Source organism: Lissotriton vulgaris, chromosome 2_1, assembly GCF_964263255.1.
Source record: "Lissotriton vulgaris chromosome 2_1, aLisVul1.2, whole genome shotgun sequence".
Classification (NCBI taxonomy): Eukaryota; Metazoa; Chordata; class Amphibia; order Caudata; family Salamandridae; genus Lissotriton; species Lissotriton vulgaris.
In genome coordinates, this window is record NC_141687.1 from 1836502249 (window position 1) to 1836524724 (window position 22476).

A 22476-nucleotide genomic window follows, 5' to 3' on the forward strand; every position below is an offset into this window, starting at 1 on the left:
GATGCTGTGGTGGCGCTGAGTGATGCTGTGGTGGCGGTGAGTGGTGCTTTGGTGGTGCTGAGTGATAATTTGGTGGTGCTGAGTGATAATGTGGTGGTGCTGAGTGATGCTGGGATAGCGCTGAGTGATGATGTGGTGATGCAGAGGGCAGAAAGGCACAAAAAGCAGTCTAACAAAGGGCAGAAAAACTAGGGAAAAACAAGTCTAACAGAGGGCAGAAGGGCACAAAAAACCAGTCTAACAGAGGACAGAAGGGCAGAAAAACAAGGGAAAAACAAGTCTAATAGAGGGCAGAAGGGCACAAAAAACTAGTCTAACGGGGCAGAAAGGCACAAAAACGAGTCTAACAGAGGGCAGAAGGGCACAAAAAACGAGTCTAACAGAGGGCAGAAGGGCACAAAAACAAGGGAATAACAGAGGGCAGAAGGGCACAAAAAACGAGTCTAACAGAGGGCAGAAGGGCAGAAAAACAAGGGAAAAATGAGTCTAACAGAGGGTAGAAGGGCACAAAAAACTAGTCTAACAGGGGGCAGAAGGGCAGAAAAACAAGGGAAAAACAAGTCTAACAGAGGGCAGAAGGGCAGAAAAACAAGGGAAAAACAAGTCTAACAGAAGGCAGAAGGGCACAAAAAACGGGTCTAACAGGGGGCAGAATGAACGCCCTGCATGTTTGTCCACGAGGATGCCACCTTTTTGTGCAATACCTCTACTCAACTGGAGTACTTTCTACTGTCTAATCAGTAAGTGCTCCCTCGTTGGCTAAATGTATAGGGGCAGATTTACAATAACTGGCGCATCCCCAGGGATGCACCAGTTATTGTGCGCAGCAGCTCCACCACCCATGGTGCTCCGCATTTACAATGCGGCGCACCATGTGGCAAAAACGGCACAGATGCGTCACACATCTGTGCCGTAAAAGCAGCGCATTGCTGGAGCTGCGTCGCGCTTGCGACGCAGCTCCAGCAATGCTCTGGGGGGCCCTACCTCCCCAATGCTGCGTCAAGCCTTGCGCCTACTTCAAGCATGCGCAGGGTTTTGACGCAGCATTGGCCTAAAAGTGACTGAGTGAATTCTTGTAGATTTCACTCAGCAACTTTTAGGAGGCGTTCCTGCGCAGGAACGCCTTCCCCTGCAGCGGAACGCCTCCTGATGGTGCAGGGCTTTACAACGTGACGCATCTCTCAGATGCGTCACGTTGTTAATACCCAGCACCATGGAGCATCTTTTGTGCTGCCGCTGCGTCACAAAAGGTCTCGGTAGAGGGTGGGAGTGGTGAACCAGAGGGTGGCAGTGATGAACCAGAGGGTGACAGTGATGAACCAGAGGGTGGAAGGGGTGAACCAGAGGGTGACAGTGCTGAACCAGAGGGTGGCAGGGGTGAACCAGAGGGTGGCAGTGATGAACCCGAGGGTGGCAGTGATGAACCAGAGGGTGGCAGTGGTGAACCAGAAGGTGGCATGGGTGAACCAGAGGGTGCTGTGTCCATACATGACCGCATGGATATCTTTGCCATGCAAGCGGCCCGCGAACACGCAAAAAGCCCCACGAACACGCAAAAAACCCCGCGAACACGCAAAAAACCCTGCGAACACGCAAAAAAACTAAAATCCGCAAATTTGCACGAATTCGCAGATTTTGCGGATTGCGAATTCAATTTCGCTTGAATTAGCAGAACGCGAATTCGCAAATTTCGCCCATACTTACTAATAACATCATTCTGCTGATCTCGTAATTCCGGCAATTCAGGGTGGTATATTTATTTATTTATTTATTAAAAGTTTTGTATAGTGCTGGCTGGACCCGAAGGTATCAGAGCGCTTCACAACCATGTACAAGAGAGTGCCTTAACGGCGATGGAAGACTGATATCTGAACAACTCGAAGGGATTTCAAATGACAAAGTACATACTGATCATAGTGGTTAAACGGGTAGGTGGTAATGTGAGCATCCCTTACAGATCAGGTGTCTTCCAGGAAGAGGGCTTTGAGTAGAGTCTTGAATTTAGGGAAGTGGGTGGTCATTCTGATGTGAGGAGGGATGGCGTTCCATATCCTGGGTGCGTTGCCTGCAAAGCATTTATTTGAAGTTTTGCGTTTCCGCGGTTTCAACGGAATGAGAAGAAGTGTGTTGGAACTTCTAAGGGTCCTGGACTGGCCAGCCCTTTTGAGTTTCGCGGCCAAGTATTCCGTATGGACTTAACTCATTGGAAAACTGGGACAATGTCTTCAGGCTCTTCTCACTCAAACAGCCTACCTCGATAAGCTACCAACTTTGCCACATTACCAAAAACCTTCTCAGTCGCCATACCAGCAGCATATACATTGTCCCTGATATCATAAGTAATCTGAGGTACTACAGCGCTGAAGCACTGTTCCCACAATCCAATCAGTGTAGTCAACATATGCTTAAGGGCATGCTGCTGCACAAACGGCTCATAATCTATGATCACAACCCAAACATCTTCCGTACTATAGATGGGGTGACAAGCCCACTGAGTGGCCTGATTGGCTACAGCCTTCACGTCCTCATCTTCCACATCCGAATGGATCCATATCTGCCCAAGTCGCTCCCTAGCAGTTGCCAAGTCGCTGTCTCCCGATCCACGTACAGACGTCCCGCTACCCAGTACTGTCGGGGAACAAAGCAAAAGGGAAGAAGTAGTAACAGAAGGAACAGACACCAAAGTCGTCAATGGCTGGGTTGTGGGTGTAATGGCTGGAGAGAGGAGAAACGTCAACACAATAGGCGTAGCAGGGAGACTAACAGTTATCACAGGCGCAGAAGGCGAGGGCACAGAAGCGTCAGGAGGCACGGCAGCCAAAGTAGCTGGGTCAGAAACAGAAGAAACAGAAGTAACAGGGGTAGAAGAGACAGACGACTGGAGTTGTGGCACAGCAGGGTATGTTCTCTACGGGGAGTATGGGGGCAGAGGTTGGGTGTCTAACAATTCCTCCACAAATGTATCATTTTATTCTCGAACCACATAAGAAGTTTCACATTGCAATCAAAACTTCCGATCGGCACACTTTAGCTGCTTCTCAGTTTTCTCTTTATCATGCGCAACAGCTTTCTGAGTCACTGCATCCTTCCCTTTCGGGCCTCCTTTTCTGCTTTCATTCATCTCTGTTTAGCTACCTTTTGTTATGTTCTAAGAGAATCAAATATTGACTGCCTACTTCTTTTCGCAAACAATTTATCCTGCGGGAAATTATGCTATTGCTCATCAAAAGTGCTTGTCAGCGGTCACTGCAACTCGGCATTGTCCCTCGTATATTTGTGCCTTAATGTACTAAACATAATAGGGCCAAGGCTTTGATTAACCTACATCTCGAAGTTCGGAGAGCCTTCTGGAGGCACAGGCTGACTCTTCCAATCGAGCATCAGCTGAACAACAACAACAACTCACACAGCAAAATTTACTAAGCCAGGGCATTTTCCAAACAAAACATGTTCAGTATTTATGCCGAGCAGATATTTGCAAATATCTTACCAAAGTTGGTACTCAGACCTCACCAAATCCAAATGAAAGTGGTACCATGTTCACAAAGAACTGAAACAAATTCAAGTGCTTGTCCAAAACCGATCTTTAGACCGTACCAAACACAAACCAAAGTGGCATACAAAACCAAAGCAAACTCAACAGTTGCACAGAGGTCAAACAAAGTTATTCTCCAGTGCCAACTCTTTGGACCAAACGGTCAGAACCATGGGTTTCGCTGTTCAGGACACCAGTCGGGATGACCACTGGGCGAGGCACCGCCAGGTCAGAGAGACAGGACAGCTGGGACTACCAGACTCTTTCGTGCAGGGATCCCCGGTCTGCCCTTCCGACTTGATGGGGTGCATCCTCACCCATCCGCTGGCGGAGATGGGTCACCCGATGGAGTCCCAGTTCGGGCCTCAACTAAAGGAAGTGACCCGCTTAGGGTCTCCCAGGTTACTCACGACCACCTCTCAGCCTTCCAAACAAATGAAGAGTCAGTGAGACAGTAGAGAATACAAATCAAAGTTATTTATTAGTCATACACTCAAGTGGAGTCCAGTCTGACCAGCCTCCTTAGAATGCTGTAGAGGGACTGATCCCAGTCAACAGGGTAATACAAGATATACATTTCCAACACCCCTAAAGACCCGCCGAGATTGAAATTTTCCAGTCTGGGTGCTGATGAACAAAGAAGGTATAGAAGGACGAGCTACCATCCTCAGACCGGGTACATGCTATCTTAGTTTCAAGGTTACTCTGCACATGCCCATCTTCTCTGAGAGTGGGAGCAGGGCTACCTACTGGAAAAGACATGCAAAGACAGAACGATCTATTCATTAGTGCAGTGAAGCTCAATTTTGAATAATGAAGAGAAACAATCGAGGCTGCTTTCTGCTGAGGCAGACAGTATGGGACAGAAGCTTACTTTCAATCATAACACAAAATGATGGCTGAATACAAAATGGTGCCGCAAATTCTAACTTAACTCGCACAATGCTAGAATGATTCGGCTAGATGCACTCATAGTCCAACACATGTGTCATGCATGCATGTGCCTACAAAATAATGCAGATGCTTTTTTATTTGCTTATTAGTTGCTGATCCAACACAGATTATCAAATGAAAAGAAAAAAAGGTATAAAAGAGGGGGAAATAACAATTTTTTTTGGTATCGGAATTCTGTGCACATTTTTCCTATTAACCAATGATAAATAGCCTGTGCTCTCTCCCTACAACATGGTACAATCGACATCTTCTTGATTGGTACATTTAATTTAAAGAGTTAGGGAGAAGCACAAGAGGGTTAGGGGAAAGGCACAGACGTGAGAATGCAGTGCAGAGAGGGAAAGAGAAACACTCTAGGCAGACAGCTGGATAACACATTAACTCTTATAGAATGCTTGCTGGCCCTGGTCTTTTCTGCAGGGTCATCCTCAGTATTTAGCTTGGGATGTGGAAGCACCTTGGGGAGAAATGGTGTGTGGGTGAAGCAATACAGATGAGGGGACAAAAGGAACAAGGGGGGCTCATGGGGACTGAAGAAACACATAGGTCAGAAAGCAACATGAAGGGTGTGGGTAGAGGTAGCCACATGAAGGGCATGAGGGGGCAGCAAACAGGCGAAATGGAGAGCAATTTTAAGTGCAGAAGTCAAGAGAGAAACGGAACTCGAAGAGAGATAGGGAGAGCATTTGGAGCTTGGTGGTGGTAGAAGCACACGGGTGAGAATGCAACATAGGCTGAAAGTTGAGCTTTGTGTATTCCTCCAAGACAGCCACACACCATAGGGAGCTTAGGTGTACCCGTATGGGCCCTCACTGGCAGCATGGAAGAGAGCAGCGGGGCAAAGCCCCATTTATACTTGAATAGGCTGTGTCCTGCCTCCAGACAAAGGGCTGCATACCCCCTGTCGCTAGTCTGAAGCACAGACAGGGAAGGCCGGATGTCTTGGGACTTCAAAAGGAAACTTCTAGAAGCTTCCCCATTCAAAGGCACAACTGAGTATAAATACTGGACCCCAGACACCACCACTCCAGTACACTTATGGACCTTTGGATACTCTGCCAGGAAGAAGGGCTGCTGAAAGACTGCCACCCTGGAAGACTGCTGTCAAGTTAGACTACTGCTCTGTTGTGCTCCTGCCTTGCCGTGCTGACCTGGTGCCTGCTGACCTATTGCCTGAATGAGTAGGGCTGGACCAACATCACTTGAACCTAGAACCCTGAGTGACTCCAAGAGCTAGTTGGCTGCACTCATGACTTAAGCCCCAAGTACAGAAGGCTCCAACAACCTTGCTCTTGAACCTGGACTCTGCCCTCTGTGAACATACCCTGCCAAGTTTTGCCACCCCACTCCTGAACCTTTGGAAGTGGGCCTAAGGTGCTCTGAGAGCCTCTGTGGATCCAGTGAAATCAACGCATCTCCTCTGCTACACGGCACAACCCAGAGCAAAACCAACACATCACCGCAGCAAAGACCTGCAGCGCAGCGTGCTGCCCCACCAGAAATGCTGCTGCCCAATGCATCCTAAGTGGAAGCCTTTGCATCTTTCGTCGATTGTAACCTCGACAATGACACCGGACTGTGCATCGTGGCTCCTCTGAACTGAACTCGCCACGAATGGGCGACACATCTTCAACGCAGATCCTCACAACTCTCCATCAACCAGGATTTAAGGTATTCTGTTTAGCGGACCTACCTGGGTCCCTGTAGCCAGCTCATGCTCCCTTGTAATCCACCTGAACTATTGACTTTGTCCTGGTCTAGCGTGACCAGATATTCATAGGTGGGTGCTTTACACCCTTTGACGCCATTTTCGCTAAAATATTTTACATTGAATATTTTTGGTTCTACTAATTGCATATTTGTCATTTTGGTCTTGTTTTATTTAGAAAAACGATTCTATTTTTCTAAATACGTTGTTGGCTCCTTTTTGTTGTGTTGCTGCTGTGTTGCTGTTTGAAGTGTTGCACAAATACTTTACACATTGCCTCTTAGTTAAACCTGACTACTCTGTGCCAAGCTACCAAAGGGTTGAGCACAGGTTAATTTGGGGTTTGCTTGTGACTTCACCCTCAGAAGAATTGTGGTTGCCGCTTGAGAAGGGTTTCACCCCTTCAACGAGTAGCCTAATTTCTTAAAGGTAGTGGCATTGGTGGGGAGTCAGAAGGCCTCTATCAACATCAAACAAACTCACCTCTAATGTGCCTTTGATTTTTCTCATGAAGACCTCTCCCAGACACACACCACACCTCTATTGGGCCTCTGTTTTTCTCTTAAGTTTCTCCCCGACAGGTCCACCTCTAATGTGCAGTCATGGTGAAGTCTCGTCCAGCAATTACTTACACTGCTTTAATACTTATCGCGCACGCACTGCTGCTCAAAGTAGCAAAGCACGCGCATGAAACACTGCCAAATATCAGCACATCACACAATGCTGAAGCACGAACACCCTTAATCACTAAAGCAACATGTGTAAAGCTGTATGCATAAAAATAATTTTTCACTCTGTAAATTTCAAACGTCTATGCATGACAAATTGGAAACCAAAATTCTGTAAGCCCCTTTTTCATCATCGATTACAACTCTACATGGCAATGAATAAAATAAAAATATTATGGATACAAATCTAAATGGCACATATATGGCAAACACATTATGAAGCTATAGTGTGTGCACTTGGTAACACCAGATGGAAGGGAATGCACGGACTGCTCGCCCCCTCTCATTATCTGCAGGTCCTAAATCTGTGTCGTGGTAGTTCAGACCGGTATTTCAGCATTCCATCTCCAAGTTGATAAAATGAGTACCAGCGTTGAGTGGTCATCGATATCTTCTTTTACCTATTGGTCAGGTGAGTACCAACAGAATTAAAATGAAAACAAACCCCTCCCCAGGGAGGCTCATGAATTTGAATGAAGTCTGAAATCCTCTCATACAAATAACAGAAATATGAATTTATGTTATGCTTTTCTAAGCACAAGCAGTAAAAAAGGGGGTGGTAATGGACGGAGCATTTGAATCAATCAAAAACTCACACCCAGTCAAAAGATCTGGGTTTAATCCATCACCGTTCTTTTCTAAGCACAAAGCTGTCCCTCCGCATTCAAATATAAACAACGCTCAGATTTTGACAAAAACAGAATTCATCATTTCCAGAGCCACATCACATCCAAACATCTACCACAATTGCTGCCCATAAACCTAAATCTCAGTCACACAGACTGGAATGCCAGTGGTGGAAGAGGCAGAGCGACAACCAAAAGATGCGCTCTGGTGGCCTGGCGGTGAGCTACGCATCCCTAAAATCTGTGTTCTAAAATTTTCTGCCGCAGATTATGTTTGTGTGATCCTGGGCAAACCTTGGGTCTCGGTTTTTATATCTTACAAAGCTGGTACACTTAGAAATGAGGTAAATGTTGGTAAGGGGCAGCTCTATATAATCAAAGGAGGTGTACGTGTTCGTGCTCGTATAAACTTCACAAGATTCAGTCCCTGCCTTACCAAAACATCGGGTAGAGCTTTCCAGATTTCCAATGCATATCCCAACATGACTGATGTAAGGCAGAACCTTTTTTTTATTACACTTCTTGTGATGTGTTGAGATGTTGGGAGTGCTCCCATGCATTTTTAAAGGCATTGGATTTTTAGGTCAAAGCCTACAAGATAGCAGAGCTGTCTGATTGTGAAAACACTTCTTAGGGACCTTAAGAGAGCTTCTCTGCAAATGCATTCCAGTCATTGCTTTGTGGTTTATAACTCACATTTACTTGCTTTCTATTTGCTGGCTTTATTTGTTTTAGACTATCCAGCAGGTTTTTGTCTCCTCCACACAACATAACCCGTTTACTGTCACTCCTTTGTATTTTTCAACAAGAGCTTTCTTTCTGTAAACAGGCCTTTAAATTGTGTTTTATTTTGTCACATATGCTGTGCAATCAAAGACGGAGGTCAAATGATAGGTTCTGTTTTCTGAGGGAGCTTGGTGTTTACTTTTACTTCTCTGACTTCAAAGTGAGAGGATTTACGTGACAATCTTGCTGGATACTGCGGGTGGGAAAGGAAAGTTTTTTTTCTAGGTCATAGCAAAATTTAAGTCTTTAAATGAACTGTGCAAATATTTCGGAATATATCAGATTTTGAAAAGCACGTATGAAACACATTTTTTTGTAATGCTGGTGAGGGGGAAACAAATATTTTAATACAATCAAAACAGATCAATACACTAGGTAATACAATTCCTTACATTATTGTTTATGCACTGTACAGTTTTCTCAGTTAAACTGTATGTGCAAATGTAATAGTCATTTTAATTTAAAATGTGTTGTATGTAATGGCAGTGTGCTACCACACATTGCATTCTCCACTTTACGCCACTCCACTCTATGCCACTTTATGAGACTCCACTATACTCTACGACACTCCACGCCACTCCACTCTATCCCAATCCACTCTACAACACTCCACTTTACGATACCCTACTTTGAAACACTCTTTGCCACTCTGCGACCCTCCACGCCACTCCACTCTATCCCAATCCACTCTACAACACTCAACAATACGACACTCGACTTTACGACCACTCCATGACACTCCACTCCACGACACTTCAATCAAATCCACTTCACTATATAACATTCCACTCTATAACACTCCACAGCATTCTATGCCACTCTAGTCTACTCTATGCCACACTACTCCACTCTATTCCACTCTATGCCACTCAACTCTAATTAACTCTACTTAACTCTACACAACTCCTGCTACACCACTTAACCCACTCTACACCTCTCCACTCTACTCCACTTCACTCTATTAGACACTACTCCACTCTACAACACTCCACTCCACGCACTCTCCTCCACTCCACATCATTCTACTCCACTTTACTCCAATCCACTTCACTACACTACACTTCAATAAACTCCATTCAAAGGCACTCCACTCCACTCTACGACACTCTGCCCCACACCCCTCTCCTCTCTGCCACTAACTTTTATCCATGATGAACAGCAGTCACACTGGTGTACAACATAGCTAAAACACATTGGCAAAACCAATAGCTTGCATAAGTGAGACCTATTGGCTTTGCTAATGCTTGTTTGTTTCCAGACTTTTCTGCAGCGTCACCATGTTGGCTGACAGACACTTAAGAAAGTTCAACTACATAGTGGCTTCTGCAATTGGTTATTGTTTAATATTTAAGCAATCTGTTAAACAAATGTGTATCTATACTACTATTATAAAGGAAGAACTTTGAGGCTTTGAGGCGGGTAAAGTCCGGAACCACAGCGCCAATCCACACACCCGATACATCGTTGTAATCCTCAGGGTGTGCAGATGGACATAGGCTATATAAATTAAAAATAAATACGTAATTTAAAAAATATAAGTTAAAAAAAAAGTAGACCCTTCAAAGTAGCGCCGGCCGCGACGTGCGTGCTGACATCAGGAGCGGCATACACAAGCGCGAGGAGCGGCAGAGACCAGCGCGGGGAGGAGCAGTGACGAGCGGAGGAGCAGCGGACATGAGCAGGGGACAGGAAGTGAGGATCGGCGGGCAGGCAGTGAGGAGCCGCGGCAGGGAGGAGCGGTGAGCGGCGGATGAGGTAGGGTGCCAAGTAAGCAGTGAGCAAAGCAAATATGAGGGAGGAGCGGTGACCGGCGCTAAAATGACAATCGTGAGGGGTGCGTTATAAAGCTAAAATGACAATCGTGAGAGGTGCGTTACAAAAGTGACAATCGTCAGCCAGAGGTAGTAGACGGGGCATTACAGGAGTAAAAAGTGACGTGTGCAGGTTACAAAAGCATACAAAGTAACTGCAATATAGAGAAAAGAAAACGTGAGCGCCACAAGTGAGCAAAATACCAAAGCAAACGTGAGGGAGGAGCGGCGGCGGGGAGGAGCGGTGACATTACAGGAGTAAAAAGTGACGTGTGCAGGTTACAAAAGCGTACAAAGTAACTGCAATATAGAGAAAGGCAAACGTGAGCGCCATTAGTGAGCAAAATACCAAAGCAAACGTGAGGGAGGAGCGGCGGCGGGGAGGAGCGGTGACCGGCGCTAAAATGACAATCGTGAGAGGTGCGTTATAAAGCTAAAATAACAATCGTGAGAGGTGCGTTATAAAGCTAAAATGACAATCGTGAGAGGTGCGTTACAAAAGTCACAATCGTCAGCCAGAGGTAGCAGACGGGGCATTACAGGAGGAAAAAGTGACGTGTGCAGGTTACAAAAGCGTACAAAGTAACTGCAATATATGGAGGAAGGCTCCGGGGGACCCACAGACAACGTCAGGGCGGGCGGGGGCCCTGAAGCATAATTGCTCCCGGACAACGTCGGGACGGGCTGCTAGTATGTTAATAAAGTGTAGTGATTCTATAGTTCCTCTCAGGTAGGTGGTCTGAGTCTCAACTTCGAAGCGGCAACAAGATTGCAGGACTAGGGCAGATTTCCACTGTGAGTCCAGCCACACTTATAGCAGGTCGGCTCGGCACAGCAAAGCAGATTCGAGCATAGCCTGCTCCAAGTGCTTGGCTCTGGCTTGCCCCTGTGGTCCAACTGAAGAAGGAGCCATGGACAACCCAGGTGCTGCCCTACACTATACAACTCGGTAAAAGTGAGAAGTCGTTGGCAAAGCCAATAGGTCTAGTGTTGGGTGCCAGTCTTTGGGCTTTGCAAATGTTTGCTTTGCGTAGCTTTTTTGGGTTGTAAACCTTGATTGTTGAGGGAGCTGCCAAGCTTTCGTCAATAAATAAAAAATGGCTAAAATCAAAAATATTTTTTCCCTAAAAGCACACATTGCCATAGCGGTCCCTGGCACTGATTGGAGCTACTTCGTGTGCGGGTGTGGTTCCTGTGAAAGGGCAGAATGCTGTCATCACACTGAAGTTAGCTGCTTCAGTATAATACAAAATGTGCTTTTGATTAAAAACCGAACAAGAAAGTGAAGCTATGTCAGGGAGACGTGACAGGTCCTTCAGAGGCCAGCCTGCGGCTAAGACGGATAGCTCAGCTCTTCTGGGCTCCCTCCCTGTGGATGTGCGGGGCTGACCAACTCTAGTCAGAGCACGGGGAGGATAGAGTTAGCCTGAGAGATTATCAAGATACCCAAGATCACACAGTGCAGAGATGGACATACTAGGAAGAAGTGATTATGGCAGGACCAGTCCCTGCAATCAGCCAAAACTGCCCTGCCGTTGACCTTCCATTATACCGCCTTACCCCCGACCCTCGCCCTCCCCCTACACTCACAACAACACCAAGCAGGGCCTGGACCAGTTTTTGTAACGAGCAATCCACGTCGCCAGTGGCTTTTTGTTCCTCCGCATTGGCTAGATCAAGAAACCGCCGGCCTGCAACAAGAAGACAGCGGGATCCTTCATGTCACGAGTGATACATCCCTGGAATATCTTCATGAAGTGATCCTGTCTACAAAGTACACAAAAGTCAATATTTTGTGCTTTATTCAGTTACTGCGCCCCAGAGATTGCTGCAAACTCCTCAGCAGCTGCCCGAGGCGCGCAGGAGGAGCAGACGCCAGGCACAGAAACACATGCGTCTGTTACTTTAATGGTGGTGGCGCGGGGAGGGAGGGCGGGGGGATATAGATTCACTGATTTATTGAAAGTCAATAGCACTTCTACCTGGAACTCCGCATATGGCAACACGGCTGAACAAGAGAACATGATGGGGTTGGATGGGTCCACTTAGGGGTATAGGAGGGGGTGAACGGCCAGTGATGGGTGAAGGCTGCTGCATGGCCTACAGGCAATCTGGGCGCTATAGACGTCATATGTTGTTCTCCGCATGAAGGAGATGTGTGTGGGGAATACAATCAGCCGCCATGCTGCTCTAGACTAGCAGTAAGAGGCTGCCTGGACAATGAGAAGGGTGCAAAGTTACTAGGAAGCAGGGACCTGTCGGAGGGACCGGGGCACGAAAAAACCGGAGTCTAGATGAAGTGAAAGCAGGAGAGATTACAGAACAATACCACTGCTTACTTGTGTGGGTCTTTGAGTGGTTGTTATAGACCGAGAGCTAGGATTCAAAAACGCATCAAATGACCCTTGACACGTTTTTAGGTCGAGCTTTGGCAGCGCATGCGCTGCTCTGCGCTGCAAGGCATGCTGTATTCAGGTAGGGACTTGAGGCTCCGCCCAAAGTTTTCATTCGCCTGTGTTCTTGTCCACTGTAAACTGTGGCTGTTCATTGGTCAATGGGCTTAGTAGTCCCTCCTTAGTACCACCTTGTCTCATTTTGTAACATTCCATGGCGACACACCCTGTTACGTGTTGTTACTCGGTAGGCTTTAATTACTGCCTCCGAGCACTATTTTCTCAAATAGCTTTGTCCTGCCTGCTCCTGCAGGCAGGACACACTGTCTCCTAAGTCTTTATTTCTTTCATTTTTATAGCATAGGCTCCGAAAGCATTTGCAATGCAATTGGCCTCGCATTTGTGAAAGTTTAATCTATTGGCATTGTAAATGACAATGCCCTTTATTTATCTGTTTTAAAAACAACGCATAAATAAAATGCATTGTCATTTACAATTCCAATAGCTCAAACTCTCATAAATGAGAAACCTATTGCATTGCAAATGCTTGTTTCATAATATAGTGAGGAACGACTAACAGCGCAAGTATCCAACATCCTTCCACTGGGGCCGTAGACAATTCCCCAGATGTGCGGAAGCAGGCAGTGGCTACTTCAGTCATTAAGAACTGGACAGTGTAATGCATACCAACAAACATAATTCACCCTAAAACTATAGTCAGTAACCATGAGAAAGATTGCCAGTGTTGTCCAGTGCCCAGTCCTAACCCTTGAAGAGCTGGACAAACTATACCATTACGCGAGAGCCCTGTTCCACATTTCTCAAATCATTTGAACTTCTGATCAACATTTCTGGACACAGCTGGATTTTGTCTGTCTCCCCTGTCAGTTTATGGATTTTTATACTCTGTCATCGTGTTGCTCTGTCTCGCTTCGGTTCACTGCACTGGTGTGATGGGCCGAGTTCGGGGAGGGCTTATTGAGGATGATGTGGCTTTGAGAAGAGTTCCATCTCCAATAACAAGCTTGTAACCCCAGCCCTATTGGCCACTGCACACATCAGGGACCTCACAGTCCAAGTGTTCGAGATCCTGGGAGTTACGCGTGGTGCAATTCTGAGCCGTAGCACAAAGCAACAGTGTCAAAGGACCAATACAGCAGCCCGACAACTCTCTTCCACTACCCAAGCCCAGGGCTGGTGGGCTATCATTGTTACAAGCCGAGCAAGGCTAGCAGGCACCAGGTTGGTGAAAAGGGGGATTCTGCAGGGGATGGAGCTAGTCGGGCAGTCCCTGATCCTGGGTGTCAGCTCACTTGTACTTGGTCTTCTTTGCTGCATCTCTCCTCCATCTCTGGTGAGGGGTCTTCCATATTTTCTTGCGTCCACTCTGACCTTCTTGGGCAGGGTCACCTTTTAGACACCACTGTCATGAAACCACTATCAAACAGCAGCTTAACCACGTATAGAACTTCAGTCTTGGCCTTAGCCAGTTGGGGCCTTTCATGTTTCAGGCAGCTCATAGCTCTAATCCAGAGATTACCAGCAGCACACCTGCATAGCTCAGTGTGGCCCTTTAAACTGCTGGATTGGCGCTCCGGCTCGGGTCCTGACGGGAGGGCAGTATTCACCTAATAATTAGGTTGTTTGCACTGTCCAAATGCATAGGTGCCAGCCAATCAGTTAAAATAAACTAGTGGGTGTACATGTAATAGTTTCACAAAAGTTTCTTCCTAAACCTGGAATAGTCATGTCACACTGGGCCACAACAAAAGTCGAGAGGGGTGGGTGTGCCTTAGCAGTGCATAATGACTACCTCTCAAGTGCACATTCCCCAACTTGTCACTTACACACCGATAACCATGTTGCATGGACCCTCCTGAATGGATGTTCAAATATCCCCCTGGTGCTCACAGCGAGTACGTCAAGGTGACTGCAACTAGCGGGCATGGACTTCACATAAGAAGATTAATAAACCTCACTGCTGGGATCCAGGTATGCTGCGCACCACAAAACCAGCAATTTAGTTGCATCAGCTTGTAGTATTACACTTATAGGGGTCCAATCATTGACCTTTTTAGGGGTCTCTTTTCCCAGCAGCAGCTTAGGATTCTCTAGGGGGCATTAGAGCAGGTGTAGGGGTACTCCCACAGAGCAGAGGTACTGAGGCATGCCATGAAATATGTAGAGTAACTACAAAACAAATTAAAAAAACGCGTGGATGAGACAACGTGTAGGGGCAGCGGTGGACTCTACACAGATGAATGCAGAAAACACCCACACAATCGTGCAAACATGTAATAAAAGTGCACCAAGGTGTAATCCTAAAACACTTAATCTAAGTTGAGATCGGTGTGTGCACACACTTGTACACACACAGACGGGGATTTACTGACACAGATCTAGGCAGACACATGTATGCAGACACCTATATGTATGAACACAGACAGGCTTGCACACAGACAAACACAGACACACACAGAGACATACATACACCCAGACACAGATGCAGAGCGAGCAAAGCACAGCAAATGCTGTCAGAATGTCTCATCAAATGAAGGGTCACAAATTATAGCAGATTTACAGGCTCTCCGTGGACATGTTTGTCTTTCCGTTGTTCTCATCTCCCCATAAGTGCAGGCATTAAAAGGCCCATAACTCTAGCCTACCTGACACCCGGCAGCTGGCAACACCACAGAAATAGATTTTAAGAATTTATATCATACATGAGTCCCGGGAAAGGCAAGAGAGAAGTCGAGAAAAGATTTATTTGGGCGGACCTCGTCATCGATCAGAACTTACCCAGGCTCCTCCCAGCCCCACAGAGGCAGACAGACAAACGAGAGGGCTTCTCGGGTCTCTTGTGACAGCCCGAGTGTCAACCCCAGGCCTACCACATTCCCAGCAATGCCAAGCCTCACACACTGCTACCAGCGCCATGTTCTACAAGTATTTCATTCCAATGAGCACCATCACGTTATTCACTGCAATGCTCCTGTTGATTCTACGTGCATACAATCCCCACTATGTTCCAGTCAATAGTGCAGGACATTCCAATCAGTAGAGAGCATCATCTTGTCAAGTTTAGATCAGGACCACATTCAATTTAGAACCACATTCCCATTGGTGCCATATGTTATTGACAAAGACAGGTTTACAGATATGCCAATGAATTGCAAGAAAAGAGTATGTATATTCAAAAATTAATATAGGCATACTTTTCACTTTTTGTTTTGGAGTGGTACTCACAGGGCTGGACCCTGTTGTAGTCCTGAAGAAGAGCTGTGGGGTACAGCTCGAAACTAGTTGACACTTTTACTAGGCACTGTGTTCCATAACAGAACCGGTTTACCTAGTAAACCACCCCATTTTTAATATATCCACTAGGAGCCTGAATAAAGTTAGTTAAGCCCACTAGTAGGATATTTTTAATTTTTCACTCCACTTCATTTTCCCCTTTCTCTCACATTACACGACACATAGTCTTCATAAAAAAGTGCTCCTTCGCAACCGCGATAGTCGCAGCACGCCTCAACCCGTAGCGGGTTGAGAAGCCCCAATGATGAAGCATGTCACCGTGAGGAAACTCCGGTGAGTGAGGGGACTATAAAGAAAAAGTTTTCTTTCCCTGTTTCTGAAACAGACCTAAGGTGTCATGTTCCAGTAGTTAGCCAGGTTCTCTGGATCTGAATTTCTCAGATCCTTTTTTGATTAAAGACAGGTTCATGCCAGTGGCACAATCCATCCAGTGCCAATCAGTGCCAATCAGTGCACCCTACCTACGGCAAGATAAATGTACACAACATGAATCTATATGACTTACAAGAAAATCTTGATTAAATCTGGCTCGCCTTGGTCTTCCCTGGAGACTCATGGACCTACATGCCTGTTCCCTATCATTCGGTTAAAAGTGGACAGATGTCCGGGGCCACACAAAGCTCCATGTCAAACTGAAGAATTTGTATTTCCAAAGAGATTACTTACAGCCTACCCCAAAAAAATATCTGACACTCATAATTCACAGGAAATCAAAACATTGACAAAATACACAACGTGGAAAACGTTTGCACCTGTGCATTTGTTGCCATTATTATCTGCCCGTTTCATGCCTAAGTCTAGTCTAAGAATCTTGCACCACTCCAAGTCCAGAGCGGAAGCAGGCCTCCACGCGTTGCCCAATCAAACTTCCCTTTGCATGCAGTACAACGAATATGCGATGGCTAAAAACAGGCAATGTATTTCTTTAACTACACATGAATGTGACTTCACAGTGAAGTCCCTTGTCTTCATTTCATATGTGGAAATCCCACAATACCTTGCAATTGTGCTACACTTTTCATCCAAATATTTTTTACACACTGAAAAATGTATAGACCACATGTTGCCCGTTGATGCCTTCCATTTCCACATTTGCACGTGGCTCCCATAAGAATGGTAACCCACATGGGTGGTTCACACATATTGCAAGGTTAGTGGCGGCCACATTGCATACAGGCACACCATGACTTGCGTGCATTATGGTTCATTAAGGCAGGGTTTATGTTGCTTGGCCTTTTTCACCACTAAGAACAGTTTCTTGGTTGCAACCTTTCAAGAGACTCTGCAGCAACTAATTGATAGTAGAAATGCCAGACCTATTTACTTAAACGTATCTAAATAACGACACTGCCACATGTATGTCCATAAACAAAAGGCAGAGAATTGCATTGGGGCCAAACTGCAGCACAGTATAAGGTACGAATCTGCTCTTTGGGGTCTGGAAGAGCCTTGTGACTAGAGATTCCTAGAAACAGTGTATCCTTCCAGCAAGGGTAGGAGTGGACAAGAAATAGGCCCGGGCAACAAAATAAAAGAGGCCCTTGTTAGCAAACCAGAGAGCTAAAAAAGTGGCCCACAATTAAAAATCAGGCAGTTTTAAACTTGTCAAGAAAGGCTACATGGGTATTTTGCAAGGTATGTGCATAGTCTGCATACACCTGTGTTTGCTGCAGGCAAGGAATGTGGCAATATCGGGGATATCCCAGCCCACCTGGCCATAAAACCGGCCCATAATCTGTTAAACAATCGGCCCACACACTGCTCTGTGAAACCAGCCCTATAGGCCAGTCCGACTCTGATTCCAGTATGTGGGTCACCCTCATTGTTACATGCTTGCACAGGCTTTCCTTGCTCGTCTTGGCTTGCGAGCTGCGTTATGCTAGCATGTAACCAAGTTTAAAAACCGACTGAAACCACTTGCTAGCAGTGAAGCTCAGATCTTATCTCCCTGTGGTGAAGCCAACATTTGTACTCGCTAATATTTGTAACTGGACTTCATAATAGCAAAGATGAAATTTACCTGATTCTAGAGAGTATCTGAATAAGGAACATGGAGTAAAGAAACTAAGCATCCTTCAAAATCCATTGTGTTTATTGGGTCAGGGGCGGCTCCTTCGCTAAGGCAGAGGAGCGCCACCCCACTGCGCAGGTCAAAAAGGAAAAAATAACATGATAATAACTCATTGTTAATAGCATTTTCTTTTTCCGCCCTTGCTCAGCTGGGTAGGGGCAGGGCTGCTCTGCTCACACAGCAGGGCAAGGGAGGAGTGGTTTGGCCGCTCCAAGTGCGCATGACGCTTTGGCCGGCTGTCTCGGGCTGGCCAAACCATCATGCGCACTGTGCATGTTCTCCACCCAGACTGCATTACAGCCCAGGGTCCCACTGCCTGTCTGAGCGCCGAACAACGGCACTCAGACCAATCACAACGCTGCAATGTGGGGACCCCTGGTGCTTCCTGTTCCTGTCCTGGAAGTGGGCGAAGAGGACTGAGAGGAGCCGGCGGCAGCACAAAGGTAAGTGTTCAATTTATTTTCATTGTCCTCCTCCCTCCCCACTCCACCCCTCCACCGGCGTTTGATAGCAACCACCACTGCATTGGTTTTAAGGCAACAAGAAAGCCATACTATTCAAAAAGGTCAACAACCAACCTTTAGTCATATTAGGAAACATCAGTGTGACATTTTGTGCTCATTGATATCTTGTTGTTTATGGCAGCTTTTAGACAGTATCAACGTGACCCTGTGTACTCTTGGGCAGATTGTTGTCTATGTATGCTTTTAGAAACTATCATTGTGACAATGTGCACTCAAGGGCAACTTGCGAAGAGCAACAGAAAACAGCACCAGTATGGCAGTCTGCACTCCTGGTCAGCCTTCGACAAGCAACAACAGAAAGCAGCAGTGTGACACTGCTTACTCATGGCCAGCCTGTGACAAGCAATAACAGAAAGTACCCCTTTGTCACTTTGCACTCATGTTCAGCTTGAGACAAGCAATAATAGAAGGCAGCATTATAGCTCGTAGCTTATGACAAGTAATAACAGAAAACAGCAGTGTAGCGCTGAGGACTGATGAGCAACAATAGAAAGCAGCAGCGTGGCACTGTACTCATGGTCTGTTTATGACGAACAATAAAAAGCATCAGTCATGGCACTTTACATTCATGGTCTGCTTATGAAGAACAATAGAAAGCAACAGTGTGGCACTGTGTACTCATGGTCTGCTTATGACGAACAACAATAGAAAGCAACAGTGTGGGAATGTGTACTCATGGTCTGCTTTTGACAACAATAGAAAGCATCAGGGTGGCACTGGGTACTCATGGTCTGCTTATGATGAACAACAATAGAAAGCAGCGGTGTGGCACTGTGTACTCATGGTCTGCTTATAACAGAAAATAATAGAAACCAGGGGTGTGGCACTGTGTACTCATGGTCTGCTTATGACGTACACCAATAGAAAGCAGCAGTGTGGCACTGTGCACTCATGGTCTGCTTATGACGAACAATAGAAAGCAGCAGTGTGGCACTGTGTACTCATGGTCTGCTTATGACGAACAACAATAGAAAGCAGAGGTGTGGTACTGTGTACTCATGGTCTGCTTATGATGAACAATAGAAAGCAGCAGTGTGGTACTGTGTACTCATGGTCTGCTTATGACGAACAATAGAAAGCAGCATTGTGGTACTGTGTACTCATGGTCTGCTTACGACGAACAATAGAAAGCAGCAGTGTGGCACTGTGTACTCATGGTCTGCTTATGACGAACAATAGAAAGCAGCAGTGTGGCACTGTTTACTTATGGTCTGCTTATGACGAACAACAATAGAAAGCAGCGGTGTGGCACTGTGTACTCAAGGTCTGCTTATGACGAACAATAGAAAGCAGCGGTGTGGCACTGTGTACTCAAGGTCTGCTTATAACAGAAAATAATAGAAACCAGGGGTGTGGCACTGTGTACTCATGGTCTGCTTATGACATACACCAATAGAAAGCAGCAGTGTGGCACTGTGTACTCATGGTCAGCTTACGACAAACAACAATAGAAAGCAGCAGTGTGGCTCAGTCTACTCGTGGTCTGCTTATGACGAACAACAATAGAAAGCAGCGGTGTGGCACTGTGTACTCGTGGTCTGCACCAACGGTGTGGCACTGTGTACATATGGTCTGCTTATGACAAACAACAATAGAAAGCAGCGGTGTGGCAATGTGTACTCACGGTCTGCTTCTGACGAACAACAATAGAAAGCAGCGGTGTGGCAGTGTGTACTCATGGTCAGTTTACGACAAACAACAATAGAAAGCAGCGGTGTGGCTCAGTCTACTGGTGGTCTGCTTATGACGAACAACAATAGAAAGCAGCGGTGTGGCACTGTGTACTTGTGGTCTGAGTATGACGAACAACAATAGAAAGCAGCGGTGTGGCACTGTGTACTCATGGTCTGCTTATAAAAGAAAATAATAGAAAGCAGCGGTGTGGCACTATGTACTCATGGTCTGCTTATGACGAACAACAATAGAAAGCAGCGGTGTGGCACTGAGTACTCATGGTCTGCTTATGACGAACAACCATAGAAAGCAGCGGTGTGGCACAGTGTACTCACGGTCTGCTTATGACGAACAACAACAATAGAAAGCATCGGTGTGGCACTGTGTACTTGTGGTCTGCGTATGACGAACAACAATAGACAACAGCGGTGTGGCACAGTGTACTCATGGTCTGCTCATGACGAACAACCATAGAAAGCAACGTTGTGGCACTGTGTACTCATGGTCAGCTTACGACAAACAACAATAGAAAGCAGAGGTGTGGCACTGTGTACCCGTGGTCTGCGTATGACGAATAACAATAGAAAGCAGCGGTGTGGCACAGTGTACTCACGGTCTGCTTATGACGAACAACAATAGAAAGCAGCGGTGTGGCACAGTGTACTCATGGTCAGCTTACGACAAACAACAATAGAAAGCAGCGGTGTGGCACAGTTTACTAATGGTCTGCTTATGACGAACAACAATAGAAAGAAGCAGTGTGGCACTGTGTACTCACAGTCTGCTTATGACCTACAACAATAAAAAGCAGCGGTGTGGCACTGTGTACTTGTGGTCTGCTTATGACGAACAACCATAGAAAGCAGCGGTGTGGCACAGTGTACTCACGGTCTGCTTATGACGAACAACAATAGACAGCAGCAGTGTAGCACAGTGTACTCACGGTCTGCGTATGACGAACAACAATAGACAGCAGCGGTGTGGCACTGTGTACTCGTGGTCAGTCTTTGACCGAACAGTAATGAAAAAAGACAGCAGTGCGGCACTGCAATACATGGGTCACTGGTTGTCTGTGAGCACGTTTTGAAAGAAGTAGTCTGCTACTGTGCCTGCAGCGCCAGTGTGACAAGAATGCCGGATCCCTTTGCGGTATTAACCTGTGCTCTTCTGCTCTGCTTTGCATCAGCAGTAGTTATTGGAAGCATTACTTTTTGTGTTTAGAAACGAGCTGGAAAGCAGCGCGCTCCACACTGCACCCAGTTTTAAGATATTCACAGCATCAGAGCGGCGCTTCACATACATAGTAGAGGCCACTGACTTCAAGGACACAGCTCACATCAAGAAGCAGAACCGCGAGCAGACGTGTATAGCAGCTACTTTACCTAAATGGCACCTGAAGAGATGTTTTTTCCAGTCCTTCCTCAAATGGCCACGCTCGTGAACCATGTCACGTCACTTCATTTCAGCGTGCCTCAATCACCAGAGGTGCTTAAAAACGTCGTTATTAAGCGCTACTTAAAAATGAAGCTGCTAGCCACTGGAACCGAGATAAAGGCATACATCACGGCGTTTCCACGTGCTTGTGAAATGCCTGATGGCAGCATTGCGCAGTGCAGTACGCAGTGGCGGCTGGTGAAATTTGAAAGTGGAGGGGAGTAAAATTATTGTTATAATTTTTTGTCAACATCTATACGGCCCTCAGCCAGTCCCCATAAAATAAATGTTGGCCCATTTACGATGGTTCCCGAGTGCTCATTGTTTTGACTGCTCGTTAACATTAATGAATCTCCCTTTCCTGCCCATGGTTATTCTTTAATTAATCAGGAGCGTTGACACTCGTGGACCTCAACCTTCTAATATTTAGATAAAAATACCCTACATTTCAATACTTTCCATGACGTAGTGCTGTTTTTTGTCCCAGAAACCTATCTAGTTCCCGGTGCCAACAATTATTGCAACGTCCTTTCCACAAACCGAACGGGTCACACTGACTGAATATGCAAAGCCTAGTACATGTAGAAAAATGTTACTTTTTTTTTTTACAGTATAACATAACACAAACACGACCCATAAGTATTGGAGCGCTTCACATGAGCACGAGTTTTATTACACAAGGTCACATTTATTCACCTTTAATGCACGTGGACTTCAAGTGGTTTTCCCGGAAAAGAAAACATTTGAATCTGTTTTGCTCAATAAGGGCCTATCAGGTCCAAAAGAGGAAGGGCCTCAAACGCCACTCACAGGAATCAAGTGTATATGCTATATGCCAAAATAACTGTATATTTTACATTAGAGATCCAGGGAAACATCTGTAAAACTGAATACTCACATATATAAATCAAAATTAT

The 22476-nt window shown here is 46.0% G+C and overlaps 1 protein-coding gene across 2 annotated transcripts in view; it reads right to left on the bottom strand.

Annotated features, from left to right (window-relative positions):
* MEGF11 (multiple EGF like domains 11) overlaps window positions 1-22476 on the bottom strand; it is a 1355792-nt gene that overhangs the window by 989756 nt on the left and 343560 nt on the right. The gene's annotated exons all lie outside the window — the stretch shown is intronic.